Below are 16,751 nucleotides of genomic sequence, written 5' to 3'. Positions count from 1 at the left end.
TTGCCTCTTCTTTATTCACCTCTATGTACCTTGTTTTCATCTTTCAGGGCGATTCTATATCTGCCCATATTGAAATCATTCTGTGATGATTCAGCACTTTCCCAGTTTCCCTAACTGAAATGGGTATCTGTTGTTTGTTAGTTTCTGTGCCCTGGCATCATCCTTTCCCCATGTTGTGGGATCATATCCCCTTCTTCTTACAGATAACAGATGACATACAGTTCTGGTTAAACTAGCCAAAGCAAACAGGTGACCCTCGTTGGGTAGTCATTGCTTCATCCTCAGGCCATACTGACTGGTTAAGAGATGGGAAATGACGCCAACAGTGTCTTCCCAGTTTTCATGGTGGAAAAGTGTATAGCTTTTCCAGAAGGATCACGTAGGCCAAGAGCGGCCAGTGGCCTCTTTTCCTGCCTCATAGAGAAAAACTGTCAATAATGAACGTAACAAAGGAACCCACAGGTGAGTCATGGAGTGAGACAATGCTAATGACATCTTCTGTATGCAGAGTGGCCTGAATCCTACCCTGCTCTGAAGGTTTTTACATACATGAGCTATGTGTTTTCCTAAAATAGTTTGAGTTAGATTTTTGTCAAATGCATTTTTAAATACTCCAAGAAGATGCATTTAGGACTTCCTAAATCCCCCCAAATAACTTGCACATTGTGAACATCAGGCTTAATACATACCTGATATGGTTACATATCTCCTATATATTCAGAATGTCCATGGGCAATAAGACAATATGAGAAAATGAACACATTGGGAATTCAGGGAGAGTTAATGATGGCATTATACACTAACTTGAATTGTGCTATCTGGAAGGGATCATACTGGCAGGAAAATTTGAGGTGTAAGTTGTTCTTTTTTTTTAAAGATTTTATTTATTTATTTGACAGAGACCCAGCAAGAGAGGGAACACAGGCAGGAGGAGTGGGAGAGGGAGAAGCAGGCTTCCCGCCAACAGGGAGCCTGATGCCATGCAGGGCTCGATCCCAGCACCCTGGGATCATGACCTGAGCTGAAGGCAGACGACTGAGCCACCCAGACGCCCCCCCTTTTTAACCAACTGATAACCCAGGCACCCCCCCTCTTTTTTTAACTAACTGATAACATAAGGGTATTCTTTCTTCAATGAATTCAAGCAAAACAGAGTTCTATACTGAGGTTAGGAGTTATATGTGACATCTCAATCCCCTACAGCTAGTCTTTCATCTGTACCAGAGTTCATTCTTAGAGCTTTGGAGAGAATCAGGTTCCTACGTGTATACATCTAAAATGCTCGCTGTCACTGAAATAGAAGTGAATTTATGCAATGAATCCCCAAGAGACTAGTTAATTCTCTCTAGGCACTCTGCCTGTGCAGTTGCCCATGCCAGAAATCTGAGAATTGTCCATGACTCTTTCTCCCTCTAAATCAAATCAATCACCCAAGACTGACAACTATCTTTTATAAGTATTTTTCAATCCATTCATTTCTTTTCATCTACAATGCCACTATCTATACACAGGTCACTATCACCTCTTGTCTGGCTTATGTAAACAAGCTTTCAACTCCACCGTCTGTATTCATTGATTTCCCTACAACCTCTTCCTCATCAACAATATGGTGGTGGTAGGAGAGGCTTTTACAATGCAAATATAATAAGGGTGTGTTCTCTCTCTTAACCTTGCAGTGACTGCATTGTTATCTGTCCAAAATCCAATCTGGCCTCTGCTTATTTTATTCTGATCTAATAATCCTGGCCTTTGAGTAGTTCCTCCAGTAATCCAGGCTTCCTCCAGTAGGATATTCCTTCTACTCTTAACCCGAGGATTGCTACTACTCTGATGGCCTTGTTTTCAAATGTTATTTCTCAGGGACACTCCTTTGACATCATCAACTAGATCAAGTCCCCCCAATGTACAATTTCATAAATCCATTTTTAATTTCCTCTGGCGGAACTTATCTAAATGGCAAAAACTTTTTTTAAAAAATTAAATTAGCCAACATATAGTATGTCATTAGTTTTTGATGTAAATGGCAAAAACTTTTAAGGCTTATTTGTTTAAAGCCTGTAAGCTTCCCAAAAGCAATCACTACATATACCTTGTCCCTTTCATATTCCTATTACTGTGAAGAGATCATTGATTATCTATCCATTTATCTAACTTTACTCCCCCTCCCCCAACTAAAATATGACAATATCTTTTCCCTGACCCATGGTAGGACACATGTTGGGACACACTTCTGTTTCTGCATGACTTACAAGCAGAAGCCCTGACAGCCTTTGTTCTGGACTATCTTTTCAAGAATGTAGGGATAGCCTTGGAAAATAGAGTAGTACTTTCCTCTGGAGCAGAGAGCAGACTTATTTGCTGTCTAGTATAATAAAGATGTGTCCTTCCAGGGTAAAGATCAGACAGATTTGCCTGCAGCCCATGGTCAAAACTGGGGGTTTCCTAGGCTTGAGAATCCTCAGGTGTGATGCAAGTCCACTACGTGTACAGCATCCACCTGGGCTGCCTTACACTGCCCCCTGCGTCTTGCGGGGGTAACGGGACCTGACGTGAACATGAGCAGTCTGCTTGCTGTGTCATGAATTGCTTTATCTCTGACCCAGAATTCTCATTTCTGACAGTATTCATGCACTGTGGAAGGCTAATTTGTTAGATAGCAAGGAGGGTAAAATTTCAGATATATCAGAGTTCCTAAGTCCAAGTGGGTCATCTATATCTTGTAATTCTTAACATTAAAAACAGTTAAAAAAAAAAACTTTTTTTGCATCTGATTTCCTACCAGAGACTTTTTACAAAAGATTTATTTATTTACTTGAGAGAGAGAGAGAGAGAAAGAAAGAACAAGCGGGGGGGATGGGCAGAGGGAGAGCGAGAAGCAGGCTCCCAACTGAGCAGAGAGCCCCACATGGGGCTCGATCCCAGGACCCCGAGATCATGACCTGAGCCTAACCTACTGGGCCATGCAGGCACCCCCCTACCAGAGACTCTTAAGCCATAAATTCTTAACCTGGGATATCAGCATGGGCTTCATGGGAACTATGAGTCCAATATATAAGCACTATTGTTTTAACAGAGTTCTTGAAACAAAAAAATTGCTTTCATCAGATTTTCTAAGGAGCCAGAAAAAAATATTAAAAAAAAAATGTAAGGGTGAATGCCTTACCTCCTTATGAATATTTTAGATTTATTTGGCATATATTAGAATTAAGTTGAAAGACAGTAATTTCTTCATTGAGTATATTTTAAATGTCAGATATCTGTGACACTTAATCTAAAATCTCTAATCTGTCAGCCTCCTTCTTTATGACATACTTTTGTTCTTAAGTCCTTGAGATAATATATGTGGTGTGAGTACGTAAATCTTAGCTAGCCAGGTGCAGGCATTGTACTAAGAGCTTTGCATGTATTAACTCAATTATTATTTGTAACATCTATATGAAGTAGGCATTATTATTAATATTATTATTAAATGTTACAGAGGAGAAAACTGAAGAGCGGAAAGGTTAAGTCACTTGTTCAAGGTCACACAGATAGTAAGTGATGCAAGAAGATGAGAAACTAGACAGGTAGGTGTACGAATTTATCTATGATCTTGACGCCTAAGCTGTACCGGCTTTTCACTTTGATTAAAAATCCAAGATCTTTTGGTTTTCCTTTTGTGTTATATATTGGCCTACATGTACTCCTTGATTTGAGCTCACTAAATTGGGCTAGTTAATAACATAAATACAAAATAGTAATAGTTTACCAACCACATTCTTGAAAATTATGTTCTTAAAATTTTTTGTATTTAAAAAAATCAGAATTAGTAAAAACATTTCAGAAAATTGGGGTTAAGCAAAAGTTGTAAAATGGGTCTGAAACATGTTGGGGAAGAAAAATATATTACTTCAAAATCTAATAAACAGAATTCTTTTTAGGGATACAATATTGTTAGTAAAACTCCTTAAAAAGCCATTGGGAGATAAATGCATGGGCCTCAAGAGAAAGGAAAGGTGAGATAAAGGAAAAGTTGACTTGCTCTTCAAAAAAAAGTGAGAAAATATGGTTCCTTTCCAGGGGCAGCCCAAGAGGGAGGCAGTGAGAGTTGAGGACATAAGAGGGGGTAGAGGACAGAGAACACAGGACAGACTGCATGATGGAAGGGCAGGGCTGGAATAAGAAATAGTCACTGAGGAAGTCTCTAAGTTACAGATGACAGGAGAATCTTTTAAAAATAAGGATGCCAAGCAAAATGCTTACTATTCTGTTTTGTCTTCTCTTTACCCTCACTTGCACTTGTAGAATTTGGCAAGACACAAAAAAGCAAAAAGATTCTGTTTCACGTCTGTGTTGATTACAGACAGAGAAGAAAACTGTAGAAAAAGCTAGTTGAAGAAATCCAAAACACAAGTGTTCATGGAGAAATGGGTGAAGACACTATGCTCCTCACCTTTCCCGTGATAGGGAATCAGGTCAGGCTCTCAAAACCATTATATGGAAGGGTGACCCGCAAAGACAGAGTACTTGATAAACAAAAGTTCTAGAAGGATCCTTTTTCTAAAACCAAACTGATTAATTGATGTTACTAATCTACCATGTCATGTCACCCTTCTTGAATCTCTTTTCAAATGTTTAGAAACCCTTGTTACAACGCTGTCACGACTGAGGCAGATTCTTCCATAAGTTTTCTGTTATTCAGATTTTAACCCGCTCAAAAAGTTTACAGACCAGATCTCACTGGATTGAAATATAATGTGTTTTGTATTTAGACTGACTCTGACTTTTTCACAAGCCTCAGAAAAATGTTTGGGTAACCTCCTGGCCTATCTTGGACTTGGTCTTCTAGCTTCTTTTGGAAGATTTAGAGAAAGCAATTACTGTTTGTATGTTCACAGGCATACTAAACCAAATGTTAAAAATAGCTTAAGAATTTCTTAATTTTGGTATTCATATATAAAATAAAGTTATCACAAAACTGCAGTTGGTTAAAAATTTCTACACATTAAACTTTATGACTCTTATATAAAGGAATTGAAGTATTTGGTGATCCCAAACAAGAAAAACAGGAATTTTAAATAATCACTGTCTTTGAATAAGGCAGCATCAGAAATATAAAACAATATTACTAAGATTTTGAATATTAGTTTAAAGTAAAAATGTAGAAGGCGTGCCTGGGTGGCTCCATCAGTTAAGCATCTGCTTTTGGCTCAGGTCATGATCTCAGAGTCCTTGGGATGGAGCCCCATGTTGGGCTCTCTGCTCCACAGGGAGCCTACTCTTCCCTCTCCCTCTGCCCCTCCCCACTGCTGCTCATGCACTCTTTCTCTCTCAAATAAATAAAATCTTAAAAAAAAATAAAGTAAAAATGTGGAAAATAGACTTCAAGTCAATATTGTTGACCGTACTGACATGTAAGAACATCTGTCCGCTCCAAACAAATAAATTGCTTAAAAAATAAATAAGAGGGGCACCTGGCTGGCTCAGTTGGCAGAGCATGTGACTTTTGATCTCACTGGACACAGAACTCACTTAAAACAAATAAAAACCCCCCACAAGAATAATAAAAATTTAAATATATAGTCTAATTCAACAAATAAAACCACAAATCCTCATGTGTCTAAAATAAAGTCACACATTTGTCAATGTGGGGTACAGTCCTATGGCTTGCAGAGCAAATCAGAACCAGGGAAGCCTAGGTTTAATGCCTGTGTGGAGGTGGCAGGACCCTGAAAGAGTTAATGCAGAATTCTAGAGGCCATGAATGGCTGGTAAGATCATGAAAGAGGAACCAGAAGAGCCTTTGCTGACTGTCATGAGGAGGTGGAAAATAGTTGTTAGCCAAAGACTTGAACTCCAATTCTTGGCCCCATGTAGATGTTGCATTCAAATTTACATCGTTCATATAGATAAGGAACATCGAGCTGAGAAATTAAGATAAAACCAGTCTGGAACCTGTGAATTGTGCATGATCCCATTAAAGGGCACATATATTCCTATATAAAATTACTCTTGTCTAGATGGACTTCCTTTGTTTTCCTTTTTAATATTTTATTTATTTATTTTGACAGAGAGAGAGAGAGCACAAGCAGGGGGAAGCAGGAGAGGGAGAAGCAGGCTCCCTGCTGAGCAGGGTGCCCAGTATGGGGCCCCATGCCAGGACCCTGGGATCATGACCTGAGCCAAAGGCAGACACTTAACTGATTGAGCTACCCAGGCACCCCTAGCTGGACTTTCAACAACAACAAAAAAAATTATAAATCTCACAAGGAAATACATGTTCTTGTATCATTCCAGAAAATTGACTTTAAAATTTCTGCTAAGTATATATATTTTAGTTTAAAAACCATATAAGCTTGAGGATACAAAATCAATATACAGAAATGTATTGCATTTCTATACACTAATGATGAAGTAGCAGAAAGAGAAATTAAAGAAACAGTCCTAGGAGCACCTGGGTGGCTCAGTTGGTTAAACATTCTCTCTCTCTCTCTCAAAACAAACAATCTTGTTTAGAGTTGCACCAAAAATAATAAAATACCTAGGAATACACTTAATAAAAGAAGTGAAAGACCTGTCCTCTGAAAACTATAAAATACTGATGACAGAAATTGAAGATGACACAAACAAATGGAGATATTCCATGCTCATGGATTGGGAGAACAAATATTGTTAAAATGTCCATACTACTCAAAGCTATCTACAGACTTAATACAGTCCCTATTAAAATACCAACACAATTTTTTACAAAACTAGAACAAATAATCCTAAAATTTGTATGGAACCACAAAAGACCCCCAATAGCTAAAGCAATCTTGAAGATTTCTTCAAAGCTCAAAGCAATTCCAGATTTCAAGATAAACTACAAAGCTGTAGTAATCAAAACAATATGTACTGGCACAAAAACAGACAAGGGAATAGAATACAGAGCCCAGAAATAAACCCATAATTACATGGTCAATTAATCTACAACAAAGGAGACAAGAATATACAATGGGAAAAAGACAGTCTCTTTAATAAATGGTGTTGGGAAAACTGGACAGCTACATGCAAAAGAATGAACCTGAACTACTTTTTTATATCACACACAAAAATAAACTAAAAAAGGATTAAAGACCTAAGTATGATACCTGAAACCATAAAATACTTAGAAGAAAACATAGGCAATAATCTCTTTGACATCAGCCTAGAAACACTTTTCTAGTTATGTCTCCTTTGGCAAGGGAAACAAAAGCAAAATTAAACTAGTGGGACTACACCAAAATAAAAAGCTTTGCATAGCAAAAGAAACTATTAACAAAACAAAAAGATAACCCACCAGATAAGAGAAGATATTTGCAAATCATGCATCCAATAAGGAGTTAATATCCAAAATATATGAAGAATTTATACAACTCAGTAACAAAACCCCCAAACAATCCAATTAGAAAAAGGGCAGAAGACATGAATAGACATTTTTCCTAAAGACAACATACATATGGACAACAGACATGAAAAGGTGCTCAATAACTCTAATTAGCAGGGCAATGCAAATCAAAACCACAGTGAAATATCACCTTACACCTGTTGGAATGGTGGGAATGCAAGCTGGTGGAGCCACTATGGAAAACAGTATGGAGGTTCCTCAAAAAAAATTAAAAATAGAATTAGCATATGATCCAGTAATTCCACTACTGGGTATTGGCCAAAGAAGATGAAAACACTGATTCAAAAAGATATATGCACCTGATGTTTATTGCAGCATTATTTACAATAGCCAAGTTACATAAGCAACCCAAGTGTCCATCCGCAGATGAATTGGTAAAGAAAGGGTGTGTGTGTGTGTGTGTGTTGTGTCACGTACAGTGGAATATTAGCCATAAAAAGGAATGAAATATTGCCATTTACAACAACATGAAAGGATCTAGATGTTATGATGCTAAGTGAAATAAGTCAGTCCGAGAAAAACAAATACATATGATTTCACTCATGTGGAATTTAAAAAACAAAACAAGCAAGGGGTGCCTGGGTGGCTCAGTCAGTTAAGTGTCTGACTCTTGATTTCAGCTCAGGTCATGATCTCAGTCAGGGTCATGAGATCAAGCCCTGTGGCAGCCTCCATACTCAGTGGAAAATCTACTTAAGATTCTCTTGGTTTCCCTCTCCCTCTGCCCCCCCCTCAAGTAAACAAATATTAAACAAAATAAAACAAGTGAAAACTAAGAAAAAAAGGGATATCCAAAAAAAACAGATTTTTAAATACAGAGAACAAACTAGTGGTTGCCAGAGGGGTGGTGGATGGGGACATGAGTGAAATAGGTGACAGGGATTAAGAGTATACTTATCATGATGAGCACCAAGTAATGTATAGAATTGTTGAATCATATTGTACACCTGAAACTAACCTAACACTGCATGTTACTTATACTTGAATAATAATAAAAAAAAACTACACAAACTTCTAAACAAAAAGTGGGTTGTTTAAACAAACCAAAGAAAGGACAGCAGGGGTGCCTGGGTGGCTCAGTTGGTTAAGCATCTGCCTTTGGCTCAGGTCATGATCCCGGGGTCCTGGGATCGAGCCCTGCATTGGGCTCCCTGCTCAGCAAGAAGCCTGCTTCTCCCTCTGCCTCTGCCCCTGCTTGTACTCTCTCTCTCACTGTCTCTCCTGCTCTCTGTCAAATAAATAAATAAATTCTTAAAAAAAAAAAAAGACAGCAAAAGAAAGCTACCAAAAAACTTGATTTATAGAAAATATATAATGAGTTAGTAGAAATAACTCAAAGCTTACCAACAATTGCAATAAATAAAAATGTATTAACCCCACTAGCTAATAGGGCTGTAGATCTGATTTACACAAATCCAGATATATGCCATAGGAGACTTACCTAAAAATAACGACCCAGAGAGTTTAAAGTAAAGGGTTAGGAAATGCCACAGCAAAACAGAAAACTGGGATAGCAGTACTAATACAAAACCAAGTATAAGGCAAGGCTTATAAGCATTCACAGAGACAAAAATATATATTACTTAGTGATAAAAGAACAGTTTTATCTGGAAGATATAATATTATATTATATACTATTATATCTGGAAGATATAATAATGTGGAACCTACATGTACCTAATAAGATAGTCTCAAAATACATTAATGCAAACCCCGATATAAGATAAAATCAACATGTTCACAATCATATTGTAAGATCTCATTTCTTTCAGAAACTGATAGATCAAGTTGACAAAAACAAAAAATGAGAAAAACAACAAAAGAATAAACCATATAATTAAGAGGTGGCCAAATTCTCATTTAATTATAATTAATTGAACAAAATAGATAAGAAAAGATGGTTAATCATTCAACTAAATAAACTAATGTAACACTGTGTGTCAATTATGCTTCAGTTAAAAAAAAAAGGAAGTAGAAGGAAGACAATAATAAAGAGAAAAGCCAACACGGGTGAAACAGAAACAAGCACAACCAGCCCAGATAGATGATGCCAACATCACCGCTGCCTCTCCAGTGCTACATACGACCTTGGGCCACGTGACCAGTATCTCTTGCTACCATTCCTGAAGTAGCCTCCTAACTTCTCTACCCTGCTTCCATTTACATTTCAAACTGTAACTTGGATCATATCTTTCCTCCCGCAGCCCTCCCAGTGTAAGCAAGCCCAGAGGGATTACACTTACCTATTTCCCTATATTCTCCTTTCCTCTGACTCTCACTCACTCTACTTGGGCCATACTGGCCCCTTTGCAATCCTCAGGCATCTCAGGCATGCTTCTGCTTTAGGACCTTTGCACCGGCTACTTCCTCTGCCAGAAATATTCCTTCCCAGATACCCACGTGGCTAACTTCCTTGCCTCCTTTAAATCTTTGCTCAAATATCGTCTTCTCAATGACACCTCTCCTGTCCTTAAAAACCTCCTTTAAAATTGCAGCTCACATGTCCTCTCAGCATTTCTGACCCTGCTCACTTTGGCCCATTTTTCCCATAGCATTTCTTGTCTTATAGTATCCCATAAAATTAATTATATTGGATGTTTTGTTTCTGTTTTTGTCTCTGCCTCATAAACTCCACAAGAGCAGGGATCTAGGATCTATTTATTTTTCACTGTTTTCTCCCCCCACCTCCATCACTTAGAGCAGCGTACGACATACAGCAGTTACTCAATGAAGTTTATTGATCACATGAATGAAGTAATAGTTTAAAAAGCTACTTCTTTGAAAAGATACTGTCATTGGCATAATTGATCGTTAAAAAGAAATAAGGCACAAAAACAATGTTAAGGATAAAAAGAGGGATATAACTTTAGATATAAGAAAATAATATGAAACATTTTATATGTAATATGTTTAAATTTATATATAGATTTATATAAAAATCTTGAAATTTAGATGAAATCAATGATTTTCTAGAAAAATAATTCAAAAGTGACTCAACATAAATAGAAAACATGAATAAGCCAAAAACTATTAAAGAAATTAGAGTCAAAACTCACCCCATAACTTTAGGTCAATAAGGGTTTACAGGTGAGTGTTAACCTTTACAAAAAAGATAACTCCATCTTATACAAATTGTATCATAAAATAGAAAGTTCCCAACCTCATTTGTGATGATATCATTATTTGGATACCAAAAGACCAGAAATGTCCGAAAAGAATCATTATAAACCAATCTTGCTTATGCATATGCATGGAAAGAAAATGAAATTAAATATTAGTAATTTGAATTCAAGAGTGGACTAAAACAAAGTATGGTTTATCCAAGTATTTCAAAGATGGCTTTACATAAGGATATCTATCAATAGAATCTCATCATTAATAGCTTAAAGGAGAAATATAGCAATTAAACGAGTATGGTCTTAGCATAGGGATTAGCAAATGGAAAAGAAGAAAAAGCCTACCCACGTGTGAATGGGAATTTTAGTATATGACACATAGATAGGGGAAGAATAAATTACTCAACAGATGGTATTGAAACAATTGGTTATCACTAAAAAAAAAAAAAGATCCCTTCTTGACACTGAACTCACAAAAATACATTTCAGATGAACAAAATCTAAACAGAAAAAGTAAAACTTCAAATATTTTAGAAGACCAGGTAAGAGATTATGATTTGGGGACAGATTTTTTTTTCCTCAGGCAAGGTACAAAAATGTCAGTGTGAGAGGAAAATATTGGTTAATATAACTACAGCAACTTGAATACTTCATTTGATATACAGAATTCAAAAGACAAGACAAACTAGAAGCTTATATCTGCAACACATTTAACTAACAAATTGTCACTATCATGAAAAAAGTTATGTAAAACTCCTAAAATCAATAAGAAAAAGACAATCTATTAGAACAATGGGCAATAATCTGCAAGGACAAGACACCAAGTGTTGGTGGCCACTGGGATATGCTCCTACACAGTCTGGTGGAGTATAAATTGTTGCAACCACTTTCAAGAGCAGTTTGTCAATATCTGCTGTTTAAGATGTACCTACATGAAGTCCAGCAATTTCACTTCCAGTTATATGTTCGAGAGAAATTTCTGTTCACATGCACATGCAAATACCTTCACTGAACTACTGTTTATAACAAGAAGAATTAGGGAAAATCTACATGTCTGTCTATTGATAGCTAATAAATTAGAGAAATAAATTATATTATATTCATACCTGTGCATACAGAAAAACAGTTTAAATAGGTGAGTTAAAGGTATGTGTATCAAGTTGGGATAACCTCTAAAACATGTTGATTAAACAAATTGCAGAAGGAAGGTACATTTACAGAAATTAATACTCTATGTAGTCTATGAAGGGTATAAAAACATGGGTGGAAAGGATATGCACTAACCTTCATCATATGAAAGAGTAGAAAGGGCAGTTGCACTGTGCCTATGGTATATTTCTTTTAAAATAAGGAAAAAATGTCTAATGTTTTCACTTGTTGGACTTTGGCTCAGTCATGTGTGGTGACATGGTTTAAGTCTGGAACAGGTTGTGCTTAAAGAAGCTGGTCCTTGATGACAGAGAGGTCTTAACACTGGGGCAAGGCAAGACATCACCAGATGATTAGGATCCATCTCATGTGTTAGGTAAGTCTGGGCATGTATACAGAGGCCGTATTATTAGGAGGATAAGCTTAGGGTCAGGATGTGGACTGGGTCAGACGAACAAAGTGAAAAATTAAAGCATACCAAAACCAACTTTAAGGATATCGAAGTCAACTTAAAATCTTTGGGAAATATAGCCACAAGTCAATAAGCAATCAATTAAGAAGGGATGGTGAAGCAGATCTCAGTAAATACATATTCTTGCACAACCAGGGCTGTATGCAGGCCAGGCTTGGCTCTGCTTAAAACTCTAGGTTCTACGGGGTAGATCCTTTATCTAAGTATCTGTAGATAACTAGCTACGTGGTAGAGGAGGAACAGTGGAGTTCATAGTTTCAAGGACTGGGGTAGGAATTCTTTCCCACACCAAGATGCAGACAGCCTCAAAACAGATTCAGACGCACGGATGTATAATTCTGTTCTTTACTCATAAATCTTTCTACTTCTTTTCACAAGAAACAAAAGCAGAGAAAAGTTGAAATGCAGCCATTTGCTGGCTTAGAGAATTCAAAACAAAACAAACTAAAACAGAACAAAACACTGGACCTGAGTAGCAAGTGGGTCTCTCATGTCTTCCAGCACACAGACTGTTATTTAAGAAATTCTGATTGGTGGGGAGCCTGGGTTGCTCAGTCGGTTAAGCGTCTGACTCTTGGTTTCAGCTCCGGTTATGATCTTGGTTGGGGTCATGAGACCGAGCCCCAGGTCGGGATCTGGGATCTGCGCTAGGCGTGGAGCCTGTTTAAGATTCTCTCTCCCTCTCCCTCTGCCCCTCCCCACCCCTCTAAAAAAAAAAAAAAAAAACAAAACCAAAACCCTGCTTTAGAAAACAAATTCCATTAATGACAAAAGAAAGTCTGCTGCCCTGGTAGAAACCAGCAGGCTCTTTGAAAAGCTCATTGTAAGATTCAGTATTTACCATAGCAACAATATTGTCAATAAATTAGACTTACTATTGTATAATAGAGGAAAAAGCAGTGTTCCTTGTTTATCTTTGGCTGCTGTTTACCTTTAGCTCTGCTGTGGGAAAGAGAACCCAAACAATGCTAAGCTTTTCCTTAATGAGATCCTGATTAGAGGGTCTGCACCAATGCATAAAGCACAGTATACTAGAACAGGAGAGCAAAATTAAAATCTTTGTGCCCCCTCTCCTGCAAGTCACTCCATCTGCCCTCAGCACACAGAGCAGAGCCTTCTCACTTCAACGACCCCCCTCTTTCCACCGAGTGCCAATAACTTTCCTGACCCCCTTTCTCATGGTGGTTCCATATCTTTCCGTATTCTGTGCTGGCCTTGCCTTGCTCCCGAACAAGCAAATACACCCACCGTATCTCAACTTCCCAGAATTACAAATTAACAGAATCACCAAAGGAGGCACTGTAAAGAATGTGAGATTTAATCTATGTTTTAAAACCTAGGTTCTAAGATGAGGCTCAAGAACTTCACTTAATTTATGCCTGCACATTTCTCGAGAGAGTGAGCTCTGAGCTTTTATTAGATTATCAAAGAGGTTAGCAACCATTACTTAGTCCATTAATTATTTTATGGATTGGAAAATGAAGAACTGAGAGATTGTTCCTTTCCTCTAGTTAGCTCATTAATGGCAGAGAGAGGAATGGTTTCTAGTCCGTGGACTTTTGGTTCTACCCTTAGACTAGAAGAGCTGAGGTTAACTTGTCTTTATGAAAACATTTATAGATAGATTAGGCATTTTAACTGAGGCCTTCAGTGTTCCCACGTCCGGCCCCCGCCCCCCCCATCCCCACCTACCAGGTGTGTCTGGCATGCTCCAAAAATCCACTCCCAGCACAGATGGCTGTGCTGCCTCTGAGGTCAGGAATGTTCACGTTCAAAGTGCTATTAAACCTCCCTAAGAGCTTCATTCCCTCTATTAACTGAAATCCAAGGAGGCACCAATCCAAAGTGTATACTTTATACTAAGAGTGTATACTTATTTCCTTCTACTTCTCAATATCAATCACAGAGGTTTAATCTTGAATTTTTCCATTTTCCAGGACTTGTGTTGGATTACAGGAAAAGGGAGTTATACCAAGAGAGAAAGCAAAATTATTTAATAATTAAATTACAGAATTTAAAAATAGTAGTTTGGTTAATATTTACAAAGCACCCAAGTAGTCAAATGATCTCTGAATGCTTTATTTTTTTAAAGGGCACTGTTTTATGCTCTGCTCCAATAAATTACAATTCATTTCATTTGCTGGTATCATACCTACTCTGCTGTAAAGCATTTGCAAACATTTGATCTTGTTTGTAAGGCACGAAGTTTCCTGAAGGTTAAGCCGAACTGGCCGTCTGCTCGCTGTGTGACTCATACAAGTTTTATGTAGGTACTCTGTGCCTCTGCTTTGTCATTTCTGAAATGGGGATGATAACAGTACTGTATACTTCAGAGCAGCACTCTGTAGTAGGCAGGTGATAATTCTTATTATTAGATGGCATTTCTTTAGTTACTATCTCATTAGTACACCGTGCCCAATTCTTCAAGTTCGTCACCTCTGCCTTGTTGAGAATTGAGTTTCTTTTGTGCTGAAGCTAGCCTGCCAAGCTTTTTTATGTCCTATGCCTTATTTTTTAACAGTACATCCAGAGTTCCTGTACCAATCGCAGTGGAACACCACCACTAAACCAGTTTTGTTTCAAGTCCCTGCCTGGGCGATCAGTGGAGATAACTGGAATATTTGCAACGACCCATCATGGAAATGAGAATTTGGGATTTATGTGCTTGCTGACTGGTGGGGGCTCTGGTTTGCAGGCTGCCAATCTGAATGTGTAGCTGAAAGGTGGGGGAAAGAGTGCACGACTGGCTTTCTTCTGCCCATGGCAGTCTGTTAGACATTAGCTAAAACAAACCATCTTACTTGAGAGCCCGCCTTTCCTTGATGTCTCTTTTTTTTTTTTAAAGATTTTATTTATTTATTCATGAGAGAGAGGGAGGCAGAGGTAGAGGGAGAAGCAGGCTCCCTGTGGAGCAGGGAGCCCGATGTGGGACTTGATTCCAGGACCCTGGGATCATGGCCTGAGCTGAAGGCAGACGCTTAACTGATGGAGCCACCCAGGTGCATCCCTTGATGTCTCTTGCAACAGAAGAAAGATTGTACACGTTCAAAAGTAATCATATCCGCTGTTCCAAATATATGTCCACAAAGGTTATACACTAAATCAATTATACTACATTTTAAATTCTAACTCAATCCCAAGTTCTTTTAAAGGTATTTATGTACCCCTTTTGATAACTGGTATTAAAATGCTTAATTATTGACTAGGGTAAGACATGGCCTCAAAATCATCCTTGTGCCCCCAGGCAACTCTGTTTTTGTAATATGCTGGCTCCTGATTTTGTCCCTGACTGTGATTTTTAAGCAAGTTAGTTAAAGTCTGCATGGGGGAGGAGGTGAGGAACTGTGCACAGGAGAAGGAGCAAATGGAAAAACAGGACAGCAAGGGAATGCTAGAGAGAAGAGAGGGAGAATGACGCAGAATAAAAGGGATACTATAATTGAATACGTAGCAGGTCTTCTACTCTGACGGATCAGGAATGGTCTCAAGTTTGCCAGGGCTGGTCAGAAGCGCTTGCTAGAGGCAATCACCTTTCCTAGTCTCATAAGAGCTCAAAAAGCTGCAGTTTATAGTTCAGAAGCAGCAATGGAAACTTTAAAGCCATTTATCTTGGCACAATTCCCAGGGAAGTCGTGAAGACCCACCGGCTATGCACACCATTCTGTGCAATTGACGCTTTTCATTTGGGAGAATTTTGTTGCCAAGGCTACTGCATCAAGTTTTTGAAATTTTAGTGGATGTAAATTGTCTCATCTGTCACTTAGCCTGGCAAGAAATTTAAAGGGCATGGTTTCTGTTGAAAAGACTCAACCTCTTTAGCCTGTTATGCAATAAGTAGCAATCTAAACACCACAGAAACGCTCATGCTGTAGTTTGTGTCTTTGAGAAGAAACTGGCTTTTTTTTTTTAACCAACAAGGAAAAGTTTTAGTGGAACCTAGTTCCTCTCATCATGAAATACACACACATTCAGAGGCATTTTCTAGGGATTAAGAATTTTATTTTCTTTTTGTCATTTTGCATAGTTGTTCAGTTTTTTGTAAAAATTTGTGTGTAACTGAGCACTGCTTTTTGTTAAATTTCAGGAGGGAAACAAATCAATGCCTATTTATAAAGGAGGTAAGCAAAATAATGTTCTCAAACTCTAAGTGCTGGCATAGTAAGGACAGTAGTTAATAGGGCATTAGCTTAAGGTTTAATAATCTCACTAAAATAATTCAGGGAATACAGAGATTGCTTCCCTTTCTAAAATAGGATATTATTAACATGAACTTCCTTTCTTCAACTAGACTGAAAATGCTCAAACCTTCAGTTTCATTGCCATTTCTCTGTCTCAAAATCATCACACACTAGACAAGGCTAATAGTACAATGGAAGAAATGGCTAAGATCACCAAGAGACTAAACAGCTAAGAGAAAGCGATACTACAGGCTTAAGTGTCTAGAGAAGAGGAATTCTCTGGCTGCACATTAGAATCAGCTGGGGAGTTTTTAGAACCTACTTGTGCCTGGGCCCTCGGTCCTAGGTGCGGAAACTAGTTTAGGATTGGGCCTATGCATCGGTACCGCAGTCCACCCTTATCCCCGTGGCCCAAGACCCCAGTGGGTGCC

General features: G+C 38.1%; 1 protein-coding gene across 2 annotated transcripts in view; it reads right to left on the bottom strand.

The window, feature by feature from the left end:
- Window positions 1–16,751, bottom strand: part of ADGRV1 (adhesion G protein-coupled receptor V1) — a 524,455-nt gene that overhangs the window by 119,277 nt on the left and 388,427 nt on the right. The window lies entirely within an intron of this gene.

This window comes from Callorhinus ursinus, unplaced genomic scaffold (genome assembly GCF_003265705.2).
Source record: "Callorhinus ursinus isolate GAN/ISIS: 27379988/994484 unplaced genomic scaffold, GSC_fseal_2.0 scaffold3, whole genome shotgun sequence".
Taxonomy (NCBI): domain Eukaryota; kingdom Metazoa; phylum Chordata; class Mammalia; order Carnivora; family Otariidae; genus Callorhinus; species Callorhinus ursinus.
This window is presented reverse-complemented; position numbering and strand designations above follow the sequence as displayed.